Source organism: Ixodes scapularis, unplaced genomic scaffold (genome assembly GCF_016920785.2).
Source record: "Ixodes scapularis isolate PalLabHiFi unplaced genomic scaffold, ASM1692078v2 ptg000597l_1___fragment_1__unscaffolded, whole genome shotgun sequence".
NCBI lineage: Eukaryota > Metazoa > Arthropoda > Arachnida > Ixodida > Ixodidae > Ixodes > Ixodes scapularis.
Window position 1 is genome coordinate 1,788,552 of NW_024610006.1, and position 20,354 is coordinate 1,808,905.

Sequence of the window (20,354 nt, forward strand, 5' to 3'; positions counted from 1 at the left end):
CGACGCCCGCGACGCTCTGCTGTTTTCTTTTGTACCCTTTTAATGTGGTGAACTGGTGCCAAAAATAAAAGGGTACAAAAGAAAACAGCAGAGCGTCGCGGGCGTCGATATCGGCGAAACCGCAGGATCGAGCGCAGAGGCGAGACTGACTCGACAAGGTCGCGAGCGGCGTCTTATCTAGAGTGAGTCACTATCTCGAAGATTCGGCGGAGAAGGTTCGAGCGTAGCGCGCTCGCGGCGAGAATGTACACGCACTTTCTAGAACAACATAAGCAGGGATAAACGACAGAAGTTAGGTCCGGAGCAAGAATAAACGAGAAAGTACTAGAAGTCCGTGACCCTGCGCGCGGCATTATCCCCCCCTTTAAAAGCGCATCGTCCCGATGCAGCACAAAACAAAAAAACAAAAAAAAACAAAAAAACACAAATCCTTAACAAAACGGTAGCAAAATCGCGAGCCACAGTTCACAGTTCTCAGTTCACTCGTCGACAAGAGTAGAAAGTTCTATCGTTCGTAATACGGCTTCAGCCGGACGACGTGCACCACCTCGGAACGCGCCCATCTGCAAGACGTCAGCCGCGACCCGAGGTGGTGCACGTCGTCCGGCTGAAGCCGTATTACGAACGATAGAACTTTCTACTCTTGTCGACGAGTGAACTGAGAACTGTGAACTGTGGCTCGCGATTTTGCTACCGTTTTGTTAAGGATTTGTGTTTTTTTGTTTTTTTGTTTTTTTGTTTTGTGCTGCATCGGGACGATGCGCTTTTAAAGGGGGGGATAATGCCACGCGCAGGGTCACGGACTTCTAGTACTTTCTCGTTTATTCTTGCTCCGGACCTAACTTCTGTCGTTTATCCCTGCTTATGTTGTTCTAGAAAGTGCGTGTACATTCTCGCCGCGAGCGCGCTACGCTCGAACCTTCTCCGCCGAATCTTCGAGATAGTGACTCACTCTAGATAAGACGCCGCTCGCGACCTTGTCGAGTCAGTCTCGCCTCTGCGCTCGATCCTTCGGTTTCGCCGATATCGACGCCCGCGACGCTCTGCTGTTTTCTTTTGTACCCTTTTATTTTTGGCACAAGTTCGCCACATTAAACGTTTATTTCTTCTTGTTCATTTTCTGTTTTCTTTTGGTCACCACCCGTGACAGTATTCATTATTTCAGTACATTAGGTACTAATTCATGCAACCAGATTTCAGGAATATATTTTTTTAATTTTGTCTCATGCTATTCATTTTGCCAACTTAAAAATAATATTTTTACTGTTATACTCACCGCGGTGTTTTGAGATTCTTAGTGGGGACACTTTAAGGGAAAAATCCCGATAGAGTTTCAACTCAGTCGTGCGTGTTGACCGACGTCACAATGGAGTTGGTTCGCCGGTGGAGTTTGCCAAAGATGGAGATGAAGCTGCTCCCATTGGCAATCCCACGAAGGAGATTCACCACTGCTTCTTTCAGCATAGACAGACGGGCGATGAGGTCAGAGGGGATGCACCTACCGAAGAAGCTGCATCACAGAGGCTAGCCTCACCACGTCATGTCATGGCCCTGCTCTTTTCAGCATGTTATTTATTATATTGCGCCAGAAAGCCAGCGACATCAGTACCTGGGCTAGTTGGTGCCACTGATCTCTGTTGTAGTAAGCTGGATCACGGATCGAGGCTCGTCTTAATAGGGAGGAGTGGTGCCACCAGCGCCCATCACTTGACATTGGCTAATGCATAAAACTCTATGGGAAAGACAAAGAAAAGTGACGTTCCCCCGCTCGTAAACTGTTGTCGTCACTGAATCTTTTGGCTGCTGTCGGGAAGCCTGTCAAATAGCTAGTGCACAAACATTAAATCTGACAACCCTCGCGGTTGTTATATAGAAATGTTTTGTTGTCGAGAGTGACTCTACTGGGCAAAAAATGTAGAGCAGCTCACTGAGAAGAGAGTTACCTAGAGGTACCTCGGAGTCGGTGGCGGTTTCAATGAGTCGGGTTTAGCAGGTGACAAGCTTGAAGGCTCTGCTATGATTTCGCTCACTCCCGGAAAGACGCTGCCAATATGGAACTTTGTTGACGTTCAGCAACTTCTGGGCTCCCCCACGACGGCATTATTGACAGCAAGTTTATTTGTTCACTCCACCACGAGAGCAAGCTTGCCAGATCAGCCATGGGTGCTATAGCACAATATTTTAATGGGCATTCGAATGCTTGAGAAATCGCAATTCAACCTCCAAACACACAATAGCATTATTGCAGCACATCGTAAAATACATGCCTTCGAACACTGTGTAGAAGCTTTAATTTCCTTCTTTTGTGTGTTTCTCCCATAGACTTGCGTGTATACACGACTTGCATTGACGTCACATCAGCCACCATTGCTGCGGACCATGCTCCAGTGCCCGTACCTTCCGGAGCACACATTTAGGACCAATGAATTTCTTCCTCTCGGAGAACTTTGCGGAGAAGAACAGATTCGATGCTGCCAAAATGTATGTTCCAGAGGGTACGGGCACAGGAATGGTATGGAGCCATATGACGTCCCGTGCAAGGCACGTATTGCTTGGTGCCAAGCAATGGCTGCCGGTGGCGCCACCGACAGACTTCCGATTTGAATCCAGCCTACTACAATAGAGACCAGTGGTTGGTCCACGCTTCAAGAAAATTGGTCTATGCGTAGGTTTACTCAGCTGCACAAATTTCCGTAGAACTATGGCAGCAGTTGAAGAAACGTTTAGGGTTCCTGCCACATGACAATGTTGGATGCGCAAGAAGCAAATGCCCGTGGCTCAGAGTCCGGTAGAGGCAAATGTGCAGCCCTCCCCGTCGCAACCTCCGAGGCGGAGTTGCGGAATTGCACACAACTGTTTTTAACACTTCGACAAGTCGCGCGAGCGAGTTGCGTGAACTGCTCGTGCCGCAGAGCACGTGAGCTCGGCAGCTGTCCAGAGTGATGAGCGAAGATTGTGGAATCAGGGCTGCCGAAGCGGCATGTACAGCCGTTACGATCAGACAGGAGCACGTCGCTTTGAAGAAAGCAGGCCAGCAGATAAGAAAGGACGTGGTTGCACACTGCACAGTTCTGACGTCACCCGTGATAAAGTTTTCGTGTCATCGACCTCCAGACCAAGCGGGCAGAGCTATACGTAGAAACCATGGTGTAATACGCCACGTCCTGTCCAGTTCTCCCTTCTTTTTCGTCTCTGTTGTTTTGGTGTTTTACATCATGATGCAAAACCAACTAGCCCAACTAGCCATCCTTATACACCTTTCCAAAAAACACTCAACCCCAGGGGCAACAAACTGTTTTCGAGCCCAGTCACTGAGTTTGAGGCTAGACTCTCACCAGCGTCCCTCCTAACCCTAACGGAGTGGACTGTGATGTCAATAGGCGCAGCCTGTGTAGGCGCAGTTTCAAACACTGCTGGCGTATAAATTATCGTCGTTTCCCGCTATATTTTGTGTTTCATGCTACATGTATTTTCCCGAGGACATTGAGAAAGAATTGTCCCACATTTAAAAAAAAACAAAAAAAAAACTAAACTATTTTTGTTGGGTACGCGCGCGACAGAACGAGTTCGATTGGAATGTATAGTTCTAGTTGTTTGTGTTTATTTCTTACGATAAGCTTTGACGGCGCCGCAGGATTCACCGCATGTGAAACGACAAAGCGCTTTGCTGTCAAAATAAATTGCAACAGAAGAGGGCCGCAAGGCATGCATTTTTCATGCTCACAAATAACGTGTTTACCGATGGACAGGACACGGACATACAATTGAGGAAGTGGTAACATTCAAACAATATATCGTACGTACCACACGATGCAGCGTTATCCGAAAAGAATTTATTTGAGAAAGATCTCAAATATCACAGTCACAGTCGACGACAGTCACATCTTGATGATCGGACGGAATCAGAGATGACTTCGTCTCGGGGCCCGTTTTGGGAAGAGCTACCTTTTCTCATAACCGCACCAAAGCAAAGAAACAAACGCGACTGACCCGTTTCTCACCCCAACCCGGACAGCTATATTTGGAGACGACTGAGGATTCTACGCGGATTATCTCTGGGAGGGGGAAGAACAATGTTTGCAAAATCGCGTCGAGGGTCGTTCGACGTCCTTCACCTCCTTCCTTTCCCGTGAATGTCGAGCAGAAAAGCTTGAATGGCAGGTACTTACCAGCCTTATTTATCACAGTGGAAGATAACACAAAAAGGGTACGCAGCACGCATAAAAAAAATTAAGTGGAAACTTTCAAGAGGGGCGAGAAAACATTGAATGCAAAACCGCAAAAACATAGGTAGAGAACCACGCCGAGCGGGTCTTCACAGTCCCAGAGGGTGGCAGAAAATTTCTAGCTGATAGAGGGCGCGAGAGTCGCACCAGCCGCATCAGCATCAGCAACATGGCAGTGGCCTAGGAGCGTTTTTTGGAAAGGTGTATACATAGAAAGAGTTTGGCCATTCATTGGAAAGTATAGGAAGCAAATGAAGAGGCGCCATTGGCCGAAAGCGGGCTGGGCGTGTCCCAGGGCGTCTTCACAGATTTGAATGTGGCCAGCCAGAAGCCGCAAATAATACCCTGGCAGTGGTCGCGAGAAACAAAATTAATAAGTGCGTCGGACTAACCCTTGGCGAGTGAAAACATGATGCATGTGATTGTACTATCACGGTCATACAAAATCAATATCTAGGAGAACGGTCGACATGATCTGTATGCCAGGCGTCTGAGCCACGTCCGAGCGGTCAGACTCTGTCCGAGCAAAACGGAGTTCGAGCGGGACATTCGATTCTTACACCTTTTTGCACGATCATAATCGAAGCATCACGTAGACTATATTTTCAGCCATAAACAGTTACTCTATTAAACTCTTTGGCACAGGTTAAAATTTTTCGCGCTAACACTGCTAGGCGATTATTTGCGGCTTCTGGTTGGCGTGTCAAGCCTTCTATCTGCGTCTCGTACACGCCCTGGCTCTGCCCGCTTCTCCTATTGACCAAAGTCTCGACGACAGCGCTACCAAGGTCGCACGAACGGAAGAGGCCGGCTCTCCGAAGCGCGGCTGCTCGTGGCTTCGTTTGGCTTCGCACGAAACCGAGTGCGAATGAAACGCAAGACATTCTTCTCGCGGCAAGTGCGTGGTTTGAGTGCTGCGGAAGCCACGCTAACGTCGATTGTCCGGTAGATCAGCGCCTTATCACGGCGTGAAACAGCAGGTCAGCGAGGCTAGCATGTGCCTTCTGCCACACGTGAGTAGACCCACTGACCTGCTGTTTCACGCCGCGATAAAGCGCTGATCCACGGGACAATCGACGTTCGCGCGATATCGTTGGAAAATCTGGAGGCTGTGCCACAAAACAGCTGACGCCGTGTTTAAAACCTATGGGAGCACAATAGTGGAAGTCGCCCTTGTGCAAGATGAAACGAAATACAGCGGCTATTTACGGCATACAGCACACGCTGTCAGGATGTCACGACAAAGAATTTCGGCCCAATGGCTGGGGGAGCCAGTTTTTCGGTGCCTACCTTGTGATGTGAAAGTGTCGCCCTTCGGCCAGTCTTGTCTCGGAGTCGGGGTGTGTCGTAAAGCTGGTGTCTACGACGTGGAACTAGAAGGCCTATGAACTGTGCGAGTAGAACGTCGCACGACTACGCAGGAACAATACAAAATAACTGCGACCGCGAAATGCGAAGCATGGTGCGAAGCGTCGATTGCCGCGGGCACGGCGAAAGACAGCCAGACAGCTACGACACTGGATTGGATTGAAAGCCGCAAGTCTGGTGTTTCACAACAAACCGTTGCTAGGGGTGTTGCTAAGGGCGAATACACAATCGTTCAAAAATTCGACGTAGAACATAAACGTCTAAAAAAAAATACACTACTTTTATAAAATTCCAGCATGCAGCAGTCCGCATTTCGCACCCATGGAACTAGTTAGCCAGGGAAGATTGTGGCATGGTTTCGGTTTCGATTGACAGGTTGACAAGAGTTCATACGCAGAGCAGGCCGTCTACATCACCATGACTCTTGTGACTTGGCAGCGGGTCAGGTGCCCCAACCAAGGGGCTGGCTGGCATCCTGACAGGAGCTGCGAGAGTTTCATAAAACAGCGTTCCTGCAATTATTAAAATAAACAAATGTTACGTGCGTGCTTGACCCAACATATGAGAAACCTAGGAGAGCTGTGAGTATTCAAATATCTATCTCCTAATGCCATGCACAAATGTCTTGCATGAACCATGTGCAAAACTTTCATTTTGTTTCTTGAGTTCTTAATGGTAGGAATGAAAATGCAAATTGTGATGTTGAGCTATTCGCCTCGAGATCGAACCGTGCCGCCACTGTGCGGCCGAAATTGGAAACGCGCGAAAGCGGGGATACCGCCGTGCGTCGTCTGCTACGGGCACACGCTCAGAAGCATGGACCTCGACGACGCAAGCCCGTTTCCGGCTGAGCTTGATATTCCTTATTAAATTCTTTATGTTTTTGTTGCCGTTTCTTCTTACTAAAGGTTGTGTTGTATCGTTTGCCATGCGTAGAAATTCAGCAAAGCGATTATTATTATTATTATTAAGCTTCCATAATCTTAGTGTGTTGTTTTTTATACAATCGCTGGTCCCACGTATTTTTTGTTATCTCGCACAAACCGTGGCTTTCATAAAGCATTGAATGTTGAGTGGGTTTGTGGTTTGATTAGAAAATTAACCCGACTAATCGCTATCCTTAAAATAGACTAATCAATTAATCCGTACGTTGATTTTTTCCCGGTCATATTGCGTGAAAGACGTTAAAACTACATATTTTGTACTGGTTTTACTATGTCACAAATGGCATATTGCATTCCCATTCTAGACTTCACGCTGTGAGTCCTACATAAATATGATCACGGGAAGCCTTTTAAAATAAAGTATTTCTTAAGTTATTATTTAAACAGTATAATCACCCTCGGCGAAATGACAAGCACGCTGAAGTGGTTTACCGTGCAAGCTAGTGTCACAAAAGAAATAAAGACGTCAAAAATATTGAAGCCGGCATATTTTACTGCTTGCTGACTTTCTCCAGTACTAGACTCCAATTGAATGGAAAAAAAAAATTAAAGCATTACTTGAATAATCTAAAAGTTAATCGATGAACTGCCCAGTCCCGATATAGGTTAGGTGAGGGCGGAGGGAGATCGGAAAATCTCGTGAAGGTCGCTAGCCCTCATCAGTAAAAGAGTATCACTGCGGCCGATGCTGTCTGTGTCGTGGTGCGCGTCGTTTGTTGGGGTTGCAGAGTCTACTGTGTTTGAATACAAGATTATTTAGCCAGAAATGTATAGTATTAGCCTCTTGACATCCGCGGCCCTCACCAAGAAAATTGAAGGGGGTGAACCCACACTACCGAGAAAAGCATTTAATAGCAGGAACATTGTTGCGTTGCTCGGTTACACTCGTTTATTACAGTCACGGCAGATATATTAGAACAGTTTGTTTCACTTGTTTCAGTTGTCCTGCCAACCGTGCAGTTTGCAGATTTTAACTAGAAGAGACACTCACTCCTCATCGCAACGCAGTAGATTTGTTCAGACTCCAACCGTGCAGTTTGCAGATTTTAACTAGAAGAGACACTCACTCCTCATCGCAACGCAGTAGATTTGTTCAGACTCCAAAAAATTTACCCACACTATGGCACAGTAAAAGGGCAGAGGAACTCAATAGCATGGTAATTTCTAATACAACGCTAGCTTATCTTCATTCTGAATATTTATATTACTGCAAAAGCTTGACGTTAAAAAAAGCATAGAAGCTGCGATTTCACAGCCCACAGTACCAGTATTATGTTAACTGGGTCGGACTTTATTTTTATTTTTTTTTATTTCCACGTTGATGAACCGATACATCCATTTTAAAAGAAACAAATATTTAACATAAATATTCCAGTTCAGCCGGAGACAGGCATCAGTCGTGGTGATCCATGCTCTCCAAAGTCTGCCTAGAGCAGACGACGCACCCACAGAAGCGATTATATAAATTTGGGCCGCACGCTGGTAACACGATTCGATCTTCACTGAAGCACCGAACAGTACTGCATCTTTTTCCGCTAGAATTGTTTTCCCACCGATAGTATGCGACAAAATAAACGGAAGAATCTACGCCGTCTCGCGCGCCGACGTGGAGAGCCTATGGGGCGGCCGTTCTCCTATCCCCGCTTTGATGATGATGATAGCGCGACCGTAGCGCCACCTCTAGGTCGATCTCGAGGCGAATAGCGTACAGCAAACTGAGCAGGCGCAGATCAACATATTGGCATGACACTGAAACGTACAACAGCATGTTCTTGCCCGGTATGTTCAATAGAACCTGGGACGGAGCTTGATGGTACTTATATCTCAACTAGAAAAGGAAAATATTAAGAAGAAATTAGAAATTAAGAGGGAGCGCTCCTCCAAGCCCCATAGAGAATACACGCGATTTTCTGCCATTTTACGAAAATTCTCATTTAATAACCGTTACACCGATGTTTTCACACTTTTTTGCTATAAAAAGATTGATTCTTCGTCCAACTATCCCACAGAGCATATTTTTCATAAACAAATTTATTATATTTTATATTAAATCGTGAAATCGGTCGGAATTGGCTGTTTTGACATGTTTACGTTAGAACGCGTTTTTAAAAACCTGTGAATTTTTAACTACAAATGTGTCTTGTGGGATATCTGCGGAATTTAACACGGAATTCAATTATAATAAAATTATAGCTGTAAGTACATCCGTTCTTTAACTACATCGAAAAAACTGAACCAAGGTGTTGTGGCTTGTTTTCCTCGTTTGGACGGTCAAGACTAGTTCGACGAGCGCCGCGTGAGGGCGCCACCATTTCGCCACGCACGCTGCTCTGATTTTGTATTACTCCGCGCGCATGCGCTCTTCAGTAACGCGCTTGTGGTGGTCCAGAGGCGGCAAGACCCGTCCAGACAGAGTGGTTTTGTTTCTCGGGGCGGGGTGTCGGGTGGATAGCTGTGCGTGTTTTCATAACTAGAAAGGCCGTCCTCGCAGCTATGGGTCCAAAGAGGTATAAATATGGCAAGCGAAAGGTCTCGAAGTCGCAAATAGAGTTTGCACGTAAGCGACCCTCTGCTGAAACTACGGATGGTGAGGTTGAGTCATCGTGTCGTAGTGCTGCGAGAACGAATTGACTCGGGGTGTTGAAGATGCCGCTTGGGAAGCCATGCAACAGGCCGGAGTGGAAGAAGCGAGGCGCACGAAGGAATCAGGCGAGATCGATGCCGAAGGCTATCCGCTTGTTACCGTCGTTGCAGACGGTGCGTGATCAAAGCGATCGTAGAACGACGCTCCTTCTGGTACGGTAAGTACAACATTTCTTCCTCTAAAAGGGGCGCCAATTTTGATCGTAGATATAATATACATTTCTTTAGAGTGCGTTCGAAAGAAATCCGAAGCATGTTTTTCTCGCCACGAAAATACATTAGTCTCTGTCGCTAGGCTACATTTGGGCGGACGCTGAGCATTTGGCAATGCGTAGTTTATTTTTATGGTGAGATGACCGTGGTTAGAATCCCTCTCTGTTGTATGTGTATCTCTGTGAATGCAAAATTTGTTTCGGCAACTGGGGTGACGATTTCTCACGAAGCACTGGAAACAGTTATGCTTTTTGTGTGCCTCTTTTAGTGACCGCTGTTTTATGTACTATACATTCCGAATATACGCGGTGCCATGCAGTCAGTTCGTCAGACGACGTTTTAGACAGCTCGTTTCTTCGAAGCTGCACCTTTTCAAGGATAAATCGTTCCATCGGAAATAGCCGGCGTTCGTTTCATCGATACACCTTGTGACGTTTCGTCTAGTTTTTCTATTATGTGCGTGCTCGCGCTTGCGAACGTAATTGCGCGTCCGTGTCTGCTTGCGTGTGCGCCTGCATGAGCGAGGATGCTTATGTGCGTGCCCCCCGTGCACATGCGTGTTTTCATGCCTACGCGTGAGTATATATACCCGCGTATCTGTGTGCGTGTTAAGGCTAGCCCACATGGTGCGCTTTTCTCCGCGTCTGCGTCGCGTCTGCGCCTGCGCTTTGACGTCACTTCCGGCGCCGGGACGAAACGCAGCGTTTTTTGGCGCATCCCGGCGTATCTGGAAGAGCCAGATATTTTGCGTCCACGCGTCGCGTCTCGCGCTGCGTCCAGAAGGCAACAACCAATGAACCGCCGTGTTCACTAGTTGCAAGGAGCGTTTGAATTTTCTCCACTGTAGGATTGTAGTTTTCGCCACAGACCTCGCGACGAAGGCGATAATAATTATAATAATAATACTTTTTATTTGCACATATTGCGATACCCACTCGGCAGCGTGCGAGGCTAGGCAAAAAGGTCGAGACCCTTACGCAGGTGGGCCTGCTAGCCCGCCGCCAAGTAGGGAAAGGGATACGGGAAAGGAAAATAAATAAAAACACTCAAAACAGAAAGATACACACAAATACGGGTAGCAGCCCTGTGCCATCAAAGCGCACGCGCGCACGCACACACACATACCCGCGCGCGCGGAGTTTACAAAATTTGCACGCTCGCGGCCTTCAATAAAAACGGCTTTTAGGCCCTGCCAACGCTAGCAGCAGGGCGAACATGGGTAGTTACGTCCTTCCCCCCGCGGATATCAGTTTATCATACCTTTTACACAAGTCCAGGGAATCCTCTCTGCTCCGCGGGAGAGGCTGACGCTGCTTCAGCGGAACAGAGAACACCTAGCGAAGTACAAAAGCGTCCTGCACTCTGGCAGGCCAAATGTAAAGAATTCAAGGACACCGAGAGACAAAGGTACAAAACTAATACTACCGGCAACAACCGCTACAACGTAACCACTGTAGCGGCCAGCGGCCAGCTGTAAATGTTTTGGCGCGGGCGATGGGGATGCCAATGGCGTATCGAAACGTGGATGAGGCGTACGCACTAAAAAGAATGAAAATTAGTGAAATTGAGCTTCATTGCGATTGTTGTAATTAAAAATGAGTGATTACTATTACTAAAATTAAATATTACGGCATGTAGCCATCATTTACCGCGCGATTTCTATTTAATGTTTGCTTTTGTTTCTTAAGCGCGTCTGGCTACGTTGGGCAGACGCTTCGGAAACGCAGATATGGTGTACTAGAAGACTGGGCAGTGTAGCGAGCGCCGGCGGAGGGGGGGCTCTTTCAGCGATGACCGGATCGGTGGCCGCGAGAGGGCGCAACGTGTAGTAGGCGTGCTGCCGGAGTGCGGAGCGCAGGCAGCGGTAGCGCTTGGCTGGCTTGGCGTTCCGCACGGGTTCGATTGTTTCGTATTGTTTGGCTAACTCTTTACGGTATTCTTTATTTCTGCTGTTTCACATAATATTTATCGCACTAATTCGTTGCCAAATGCTTTACCCGAGACGTGCATCTTCGGACAGGACGCCACAGTACACATCGCGGCACTGCTAGCGCGAACAAGACATTGGCGCTTTCTCGCATTTATTTCGAAAGAGTATTAGTGAGGGCGAACTTTTATCACCTGTGTTATAGACCCGAATGAGCTTTTTCCCCAGCAAGTAGAACTTTGCTGAGTTTCTTTGGTTTCTCACAAAAAAAAAAAACAAAAAAAACGGCGATCGCTCTTTCGCGCTAACAATGTTGCGTTCTGAATAGGCGGGAAATCCACCCCCAGAAAAACGTTCGGGAAGTATCTTGAAACAGACGTCGCAAACGTGTGTCATCCCCTGAATAACGTAGGATAAGCATGCTGATGGCATGATACCTAAACAAATGTCTGCTTTTAATTGTGACTCTATAATTTGGTCCATATCACATGAGCGAATGACATTTTAGCGAACAGCGACATTTGAGCGAATGGACGTTTTAGCGAATAACGGGGGCGCGCGTTAACCCATCCGCGGCGCTGCGCTTTACGCGGCTTCGCGGCGACAGTCTGCGGCGGCTGATTACAAAAATGTGAACCCATTTGGCCCACCCGAAAACGCCGCTTCGCGGCGTCCGACTATTCGCTAAAGTGTCATTCGGTGAAACGTGGGCGTTCGCTAAAACGTCATTCGATCAAGTGAGTGCCTCCCCTAAAATTTCGCTGTCACTGTAGTTGTGATAAATGAATTCCGTGGTTGAAGCGCACTACCCTAATGAATTGTTTCAATGTTTGGGAAAACAAAATGGGGCTTACAAAACGGATTATATCGTCTACTTCCGTAGGCTGCATGGGGGTGCCACTGTCGACTCTCGCAATTACTTCCACGGGCTTTCGAAGGAATTTCCATCACTAGCCTTTATCGTAGTTGCTGTTACTTCGTAGGCTCAACAAACAGGACTGTGCGAATAGTTAGAAAAATGTATCCACTCACCAGCTCTGGTAGTAACCACAGTAGATACATTCTTATTTATCCACTGAGCACCAGCTATATTGATATGTGGGTACCAGGGCAGACAGATAAATTTTTAATGATACACTGGGCGCCAGCGCACAGATGAGATTAATGAGGTGCACCCAAGGATTCCGGAGGCGATGGTACTTGCTTTTCCCAAGAGCTCGGGAGAGGGAGGCTCCCGAGCTCCCCCGTAGTCGGCGCCTATGGCGTTTTGTACCTCTGCATTCTCCGACGTGAGGTCATGATCTTGATGAGCTTCGACATCTTCAGGATAAATGACTCAGTATCATCCGCTGGGCCATTAGACCCTTCAATTTTCTTGCGGTAAAATAGGCCTCTTAGCACCTTTTCATTGAAGAGACGGAGTGCTGGGCCAACCCTCATCTTTTTAAAGCCGTTAAGAAAAAAAAATAATAATAATTTGCTCATGTGAGGCCATAACCGTTAACGTCACATTTTCACAGTCACTTCTCCAAGCCTTTCTAAAGCAGTCAGCGTGCACAGGACCCTTCGGTGTGTCGAAACCAGTGTCTATTAGACCGATTTAGCAGATACTTTAAAGTGCAAAAAGTCCGAAAAAAAAATGTAGAGGAAGACTGTCATGACTGCGTGCATCACATGAAGCAGAGTCTCCCTGTCACTCCTTTTATTGTTGCGGGATCACGACTTACGCCGTTCGAACTCGAGAGGGGCACGAAAAAGGGAACGGGCTTTTTTGGAGGACCGGTAGCCACTGTTGCAACCCGGCACGGGCCCCAGGAATTGAGGTTAGAAAGGGGGGGTTTCGGGGGGCATTGAGAATATAAGAGTCGTTGCGAATTATACGGGTGCTTTTCGAAAGACAAGGGGGGAGTGCACCCCCGTAGAGGGGTGTAGGGAAATCACTGCCTCGACACAAAACACGGCCCGTCTCTCTTGTCCCGCCGTTTTTCCGTCATTGTACGCGTTGTCTACATCCCACTGAACGGCACCGATCACAATCCATTTCACTCAACCATAAAAAAAAAAAAAAAAAAAAAAAGGAACTGCAGCAAAACAGGGCGACGACGCGAACCAGGCGATCACATGCAGTACGACCACACGGCAATCCGAGCGGGGAGGAGCACGCCTGTTACCCGCAGCGCCCCCTGGCGTCCTTGCTCGCTGTCATCGCTGCGCCGACCTCCTGCCTCCGTTGCTTCTCGGCGCGGACGACACACTGCCCAGTTCTAGTACACCAGACGCGAAGCGCTGCACGGTAGCGCTGCGTGTGGTTTGACTGGGCGCACGCGTCCTGCTTAGCGCGCGCGCCAAGCCGAGACGCGCGTCTAGACGCACTGAAAAACGCGCCATGTGGGCTAGCCTTTATACGTGCATCTCCGTGCGTGTTTGCACGCGTGGGCGTTTGCCTGCTCATAAGTGCGCGTGCCTGTGCAAGTGCGCGCGTGCACGTGCGTGTGTAATTCGTGCGTACGTGTGCGCGGGTGTGCTTGTGCGTGTGTACGTGAATTTGCATCCGTGCCTCCGCGTGCATCCGCGTATCTGTGTTCGCGCATGCGTATGAGTGCCTAATTCGTGCGTGTTTGAGTGGGCGCATGCATACTTGGGCGTACGTGTGCCCAAGTACGCACGTTGTCGGACTTTGCGGGAAAGGTTCGAGAAGCTCGAACCTGGTCGAACTCGAACGTCGGCTGGTTCGCGACACCTTTAGTACTCACGTTGCGGACGGTTGGTGATTGGCCGCTGATAACTTCACCGTAACTTTTTGCTTTATGTTTAGCGCCATTTTTTTATATTTCTATTCGTGCTATTGTAATCTTTTGCGATTAAACTCTCTGTACCCTATCCTTGTGACCTATGAAACGATCTCGAACGCCTCGAACAAGAGCGACGCTTGCGTTCGTTCTCGGGGCTAGTAGGCAAGGAGGTTACAAGTATTTATATGACGTCAGACTGCCTTTTGATGCCGAGTCACAACACAGAAGTATGGCCACCGAAGGCAAAAGCAGTTATCCCATTGGCGAGTTTGCTTTGTCTTTCAATTTTCACAACTCTCCCGAATCAGTTTTGCTTTATCGTTTGGTGGTCATGTTTGTGGGCGATGACTCAGCACGTGACTAGACCCTATAACCGTTCATGGTGTTTTTCTCTGTTTTTATTTTTTAGATTGAACGATTCTGCTGCAGTGTGGAACGAACTACACGAAAGTGCTCAACCTTCTACGAAGTCTTCCGAGGAGCAGAACGTGTGGGGATCAGGACTATTGGAAGATATGTTCTCAAGTCATGAAAAACTGCCCGGTCGCCAATCATTACAAATTGTCTATGAAATACTATAAGAAACAATCAGTGTCGTGAAAAATTGTATAAAAATACTTTGTTGTGCAGTGCTGGTGGCTAGTTGTGATGAAGTAACGAAGGTATATGCCGGTAGTTTGTCATATATGTATTCGATTATGTGTTTATTTTTAAAGTACCTAATATACAGTGTTGTTTTTCCTTAACTGGAACGTGTTTTTCTTTTAAAAGAGGGGGAGACCCGTCCGCGCGCGTGGAAGACCTGCAGGTGTCTGCGCCCGCGTTTACCCGGCAGGCTTTTGCGGGTTGATTTTGCGGGGAGCAGGCGTTTTTTTCTTTTTCTTTTTTGTCTCGCCACCGTGAATAGGGTGCCTTCGTACACATTCGCTTGTGCGGAGTGGCGACATCTCGGCGATTTCACTGCCCGACCTTTTTTTTTTTATTTATTTATTTTATTTTTTTGTTTATGCAGAGTATACGTGCTTTGGCATCTCTCGGTGCGAGCCCGCAATTTTGGCTATAGACTTTTTCTGTGTACTCTCGTCTCCAGCCACCTAATAGGCGTATCCGGTATGGGCGACGAAAAAATAATCCAACGTTTCAACCTGCAAATAGTAAAAAAATAAAGGGGAGGCAAAACGAGAATGGGTGACGGTTACGCTTATATCCTAAATGCCTTCTATTGGCGTGGCGACGGCAAAACAATGTTTTCGCCCATATTGGAAGTGATGTCAATTCAAGATGGCGGCGCACTTGCAGAAAAGGTCTATAGACGAGCGCGCGAAGACCGCCCTGTTTACAAACACGGTTTTTGCTTTGCCCACACCGGGTGTGGGCACTGCGGAATCGCAGCGTCTCGTTTTTGAAGAGAAGCCGCCTCTGCGTGGTGCGCCGTACTCAAGGCAGCGCCACCGCAGAGGGACGGCGTCGGAGCCGCGTGTCGGTGTATATACTTCGTTTCACGTCATGTGCGAGCGAAGTCAAAGCTAGAAGCGCGAGCCCAAGGCTCCGAGCGTGCCGGCTTCGCACGTGCGTACGTGCACCACAGGCGCTGTTACAAGCAGCATGCTCGCGCTTGTAGCGTTGGCTCAGCTCGCCCATAAGGTGAAACGAACTAGCCTTTTGATACCAAATTCCCTCCAGAAGTTAATTTATAAACCGGGTGTTCTTTTTTGTTCTTTTTCTTTTCTTTCTTTCATTAAACTTTCAAGTTGTATGATAAAGCCTCAAAGGCAATACAGTGTCTCTGTCAGTTACTTCAAAATATCTGTATTCCTTGGCAGAGTCCTGCCTTTTCCGTGCGGATACTTCGAAAGTCTGACTGATTATTGTATTCCTGTTACCCACGAGGATAACAAAGGAATATGTGCAGAGAAAGACGCTTCTTTTGACGCTTACAAAAACAAAAAAGAAAAAAAAAAAGAAAAACGGTTGCAAAACTTGTCCTCGGATCCCTGGAAAAGGTCAAGACCGCTCAAGATTTTACAACTGACAGCCGTCGAATTCGGAGTTTTTCGGATAAATCCGAATTCGCGATAGTTTCACCGGCGAGTGTTTCACGGAGTTTATAGCATTTGTCCGAAAGTTAAAGTCCCTATCTACAACCTTGGTTAGGGCCCACCAGGTCCAATCACAGACCAGTTATAGGCACGTGTGCATTAGCGTGCTTTTCTTATACGCGCGTCGAAGTAATGCATTACGTGACTGGCTCCCGATTGAACCTAACGGGCCGTGGCTTCGGCTGACGACCATCGCAGGACGAGACGCAATCATAGTGCTAAATTCTTCTCGTTGATAAGACTGAAGGATGTGAATGAAATGTACTGTACGTTTTGCTTGGTGGATGTTTTAATGATTTCGCGTACATAGAGCTGACTATCATGTCATGATTCGTGTGGTATTGAACTCCGGCTGGTGGATTGCTGAAATCATCACCTCATCAACCCTCCCGGAACCCGCTAGAAACCCACTTGCCAGTATTCGTTAGACCCACTGTGTCCGACCAAATCCGATCAACTGCCTCGCGCTTCGACACCAAGGCGGTTTTCGTTTGCAGCGTCTAGGCGATCTGAACCGATTATTTTATCTATACTTCAAATGGTGCAGGTGTCAACGATTTGCAGTGTTGTTCAAGATACTCGACAAAAGTATTTAAGACAAGATACTAAATACCCAAGTGAGACAGTATTTAGAGTAGTATTCAAGTTACTTTTGCGCCAAACTATTTTGAGTAAAGTGCAAATACTTTGAAAAATAATTGAATTACTTTTGAAGATACTTTATAAGCGCGCGACGAGCTGAAGTTATTACAACTAAATAAAAAAATGGGGGCATCTTGATTATATTAACTTAGCTGAAACGCATATCGTTCGATGACCTCCTAGTGTACACCTCATTTGTCCCCCTAGACACGTGCAAAGGAGAAAGAAAGAACATTTAGTCTTAGTACTTCCCCTTTGGGGACAAACTTCTTCGTACGCCGGAAAAGGTATTTGAAATACTGAGTAGAAGATACTAAGCAATGTAGTTAAGATAGAGTGCTATTTACTCTCAATCGAATGTATCTTCAAGATACCAAAATACCGACAAAAGTATCTTAATTACAGTATCTTGAGTAGAGTATTTGAGATACGTAGAAGCCTTGCTATTTGCTTGTTTCAAGCGAGCCTCCTGCCGTCATATTGCTGGCGACACAGGAGAAAAGTGGTTTACCCGCCCTTTTGTTCAACATACCATAAAATACGCAGTATAATTACGAAATATTTACATAAATCTTTACTGACATGCGTATGTACATATACAGAAAGCTGGTGCACAACTGTTGAGGAAACGCACTGGTCGACACTTTTCAATATTTTAAAGATAAAGGTAAAACAAATAAACAGTGGGCGACACCAGTCCAAAATGTATACCTCGGTAAAAAAAGTTCCCGTGTGTCTGTGTTTCCCCAAAGCAATTCGAGAGCCAGTTCTGTAAGCTACGGAGGATGCTCGGCGAATGGCGAAGCCATTGATGTGTCTAGACTGAAAAATAGTCGCCGAGAGGACACTCAGAGGCATGACACGACTGTTGTCTGTCCGTCATAAAGACATCGTTTTTAGAGCGAAACAATAATTCGGATTCGCCATTCGCCGAGCTTCCCCCGCAGATTACAGAGATTGATCCTCTACTCTAGGAAAAGTAGACGCGCAGGAAGTTGTGCGAGGAAAGAAAAAAGGTAGCGAGTGGCGAATATTTGTGATTGCGTGTGCCGGAAAAATATAAAAAGAACCTGAACAATACTTAAAAATTAAAAATCTCGACCAGCCAGCAGACTTCACTGAGGCCTGCATTTTCATTTTCGGAAATTTCGGCAAACTCCAGTCGTGTGGCTTTAGCCCCATAACTTTTGCAACTGTGAATCCGTGGGCGTCAATCAACGCCAGGCCGCTTCGTCATCCATAGCCCAAAAGCGACGTTCACGGCGCCCACCAGGGGATACCAGCCAAGGTCGCTGTACCGGGGCCGCCCGATACGTGATACTTGTCCGCCGCCAGCAGGCCTTTTTTCGTCTTTTTTCTCTCGGTCGAGGCAGGGCCGGCATTTGGAGTGGGCGACCTATGCAGTTGCACCGGGCGCCATTCATAGAGGGGCGCCGAAAGGGCCGCCAGATCATGCAGGGCTCAAACCTCGAGGGGATAAAATCAAAAACAAAAAACGACCGCATCGCCGTTTGGCATTTCGGCCGCAAAACCAACGACTAAGTTCTTGTTATAATTGGCGTCCATCAACCCGCAGCCACCTGTGAATGTTGTTTTACTATAGAGAACCTCTCCCCCCGGTGAGAATCAAAGCGTCATTGAATGAGTCATGAACGACTGGGCAAGCGGTCACCTCCGCACAGCTCTCAAATTACGAGCGGAGCAAAACCTGACTGGCAAAAAGCGATGGAGCCAGCATGCCGCACTCTTAGCGCAACTTACTAAACGGTGGCGCCAAACCCATCGGCGAGCAAATCAGTGGGTCGGAGCGAGTCACGGAGTTTTGCTCTTAGTAATCACGTGCTTCGCTCAGAGTCTCTGATTGGCTCGCAGAAAACGTAGGCTTCACCCTTTGCCAAGTTATTCTGAGCCGAAGAATGACTTCGCTCAGTAGGTCTGACCGGGGGTAAAATGAACCCGATTCCTCCCGACATTCGAGCTGCGCTTTGGGCAATGCTTGCTGTGGAGTCTCTTGCAGTAAGCTGAACGAACCAATGCCCCCTCAGCATCCGGTGAGTCTCTGTGCACAGAGGCTTCAACCTAACTGAAAATAATATGTGTAAAGAACTTTGGATCCGCAGCTCTTTCTTTTTTTGTGTGTAAGCGACCAGCGACGACTACGGACTTCCAATGCCGATCAGTGTTGCCATTTCAAAATTCAGAAACTCGCCACAAAAATCCCGAAAACCGCGAAAAACATATAAATTTATAATGTTGCGCAAGAATGGCCGCATCACTGCAGGCAAACCTGGTGTCCGACATGAAGCTCAAACTCTTGCAGTTCAGTTTCTCGTTTACATTGTTGTGTGGTACGACATTCTTTTTACAAGTTAATGTTGTAAGCGAGAACATGCAATGCAAAACGAAGGACATCGTAGCAACCACCCAGCTGATGAAAGCATGCAGCGATTGCATCGACAATTATCGCGATGTCGGGTACTGCAACTGGCAACTGCGAACGGTCTTCCCGAGAGCATGGGTATTGACAGTGCGACGAAACCGGCCCCTCGACTGCGGCGGAAAAAGCGCCAGTTCTGTTATGAGTGCCAGGACGAGGTTGATGATGTCGAGACAAAATTCAAGCGAGAGTTCTTCTACGAGATGATTCACACCGTGAGATGTCGATTGAAGAACGCTTCACGCGGATGGAGCAGCACGTGAGCTTCTGGGGGTTCCTTTACGGCCTCACCCGACTTGCCGACAAAGCGGAATGTCTTAAACTTTGCCAATGCCTTGACCATGCATGCACTCAGAGTCTGGGACACCTAGAAAGTGCAGACATCGACGGTACAGATCTCTGCGAGGAGCTGATCTAACTATGCAGCCTGCTTCCCACTGGATGCAGTGCTCGCCAGGACGTCCTCCAGTTCATTCTGGACAACCATCTATGTGACAAATTCCCTCATACGTGGGTGTCATTGAGAATCCTCCTCCCTTTGCCAATGTCAATGGCCACCGCTGAGAGGAGTTTCTAAAATTAAAGCTTATTAAGACATACCTAAGATCAACCATGGCGGATGACAGGATATCGTCATTGGCAATTTCGTCCATTGAAAACAAGATAGCGTCTAGCCTGGATATGTCGCAAGACGTAGCCCAATTTGCGTTGTTGAAGGTTCGGAAGGTTGCCTTCTACGGCATTTGACATGGTTAACTTGTGCTTTTGTTTTCTCTGTCCCTTAGACGTTAGCTTGCTATGGGAGACCCACAGCTGAAGTTTGGTTAATCTAAGAAATAAATGATTCTTGAACTTTGAACACGGTGCCGACAAAGCTCACAATGCTCGAGGACGTCGTTCGTTTTTAGGACGCGGTTTTCGACTGACAACGACAAAATCGCGACCATTCGCGCTGGGTCACTGTGGCATGGTTGCTTACAACATGATGTTTGGTGCGAGAATAGTATACGTGTGTGTAAGGGGGGGGGGGGGGGCGCCACGCCTGCAGTTTGCCCAGGGCGCT